Consider the following 2,100-nt stretch of genomic DNA (forward strand, 5'->3'; position numbering starts at 1 on the left):
TACGTTTTGTCATCGTCAAATATGCTCTATGAAAGATAATAAATGTTCTCATATTATATCATGATTTATTAGGCATGAAATATAAAAGGTATATGATATATAGTGATTCAAAACATGTTTATATTTAGTAAGGTTTGTATTGTGATGGTTGAGATATAGTCAAATGAAAGGAACTTAGTAAACTTATCAAAACAATCACCGTTAGAAAAAGTAATCCAATTTTGAATCCGATTAAGATTGTAAAAAAAAATTAAACTTGTTATTATTGGGGATCAAACTCAGGTCACTTAAGTGTTTAGGAATGCTCACCCTTGTACTACAACGACCTCTGAAACATAATAACTCGCGTGACAAGCGGAAATACTCACCACTGTACCACTACAACGACCTCTGAAAATATATTATTTCTTAACACAAGATTTCATAAACCATTGTTTAGGAAAAGCAATCCAATTACAACTTTCGTCAAACTACCGTTGTTGGAGATCGAACCTATGTGACAAACAGGAATACTCACCACTATACTACAACGACTCACAAAAAATAAATTATTTGTTAAAGCTCTAGATTTTACCAATCATCTTTAGAAAAAGTGATCCATTGTTAACGCTCTAGATTTGATCAATCGAAGATTCGAAACAAGTAATACAATTTCAAATCCGGTGGAAACTATCAAAACAAAATTAAACTTATTTTTGTCGGGGTCAAACTCAAGTCTCTCGAGTGACAAGCGAAAATACTCACCACCGTACCACTATAACGACCTCTGAAAACATGTTATTTGTTAACACACAAGATTTCATAAACCATTTTTTAGGAAAAGCAATTGAGTTTCGACTTTCGTCAAACTACCGTTGTTGGGGATCGAACCCAAACTACCAAAATAAAATTAAAATTGTCGTTCCCGAGAATCAAAGCTAAGTCACTTGCATGACAGGTGGGAATACTCACCACTATACTACAACAACTCATAAAAAATAAATTATTTGTTAACGCTTCAGATTTTACCAATCGTCTTTAGAAAAAGTGATCCATTGTTAACGCTCTAGATTTTATCAATCGAAGATTTGGAACAAGTAATCCAATTTAAAGTCTGGTACAAAATGTCAAAAGAAAATTAAACTTATTATTGTCGGGGTTCAAAATCAGGTCACTCGAATGACAAGGAGAAATACTCACCAAAAATTAAACTTATTATTGTCGGGGTTCAAACTTAGGTCACTCGAGTGACAAGCCGAAATACTCACCGCTATACAACTACAACGACCTCTGAAAGCATATGATTTGTTAACACAAGATTTCATAAAAAAAATTTTAGGAAAAGAAATACAATTCCGACTTTCGTCAAACTACCGTTGTTGGGGATCGAACCCAAACTACCGGCATGAAAAATTCTAGTTTTAAATTTCATTAAAACTACCAAAATAAAATTAAAATCGTCGTTGCTGAGGATCAAACCCGAGTCACCTGCATGATAGGTAGGAATACTCACCACTATACTACAACGACTCATAAAAGAAAAATTATTTATTAAAACTCCAGATTTTACCAATCGTCTTTAGAAAAAGTGATCCATTGTTAACGCTCTAGATTTTATCAATCGAAGATTCCGAACAAGTAATCCAATTTCAAATCCGGTGAAAATTGTCAAAAGAAAATTAAACTTATTATTGTCGGGGTTCAAACTCAGGTCTCTCGAGTGACAAGCGGGAATACTCACTATTGTATTACATCGACCTCTGAAAAATATATTATTTGTTAACACTTTAGAGAAAAAGGAATCCAATTCCAAATTTTATTGTTGGGGAACAAACCGAAATTATCCGGTTTACCACTACCAAATTTTGAATTCAATTAAAACTATCCCAAAGAAAATTAAAATTGTCGCTGCAGGGGATCAAACTCGTGGGAATACTCACCACTCTACAACGACGACTTTAAAAAAATATAATATTTATTAACATACTAGATTTTATCAATCTTCGTTACAAAAAGTAATCCAATTTTGAATCCGATTAAAATCAAAACAAGATTAAACTTGTTATTGTTGGGAATCAAACTCTGGTCACTCGAGTGACAAGCAGGAATATTCACCCTTGT

The sequence above is a fragment of the Cucurbita maxima genome, unplaced genomic scaffold (genome assembly GCF_002738345.1).
Source record: "Cucurbita maxima cultivar Rimu unplaced genomic scaffold, Cmax_1.0 Cma_Scf00234, whole genome shotgun sequence".
Taxonomy (NCBI): Eukaryota; Viridiplantae; Streptophyta; class Magnoliopsida; order Cucurbitales; family Cucurbitaceae; genus Cucurbita; species Cucurbita maxima.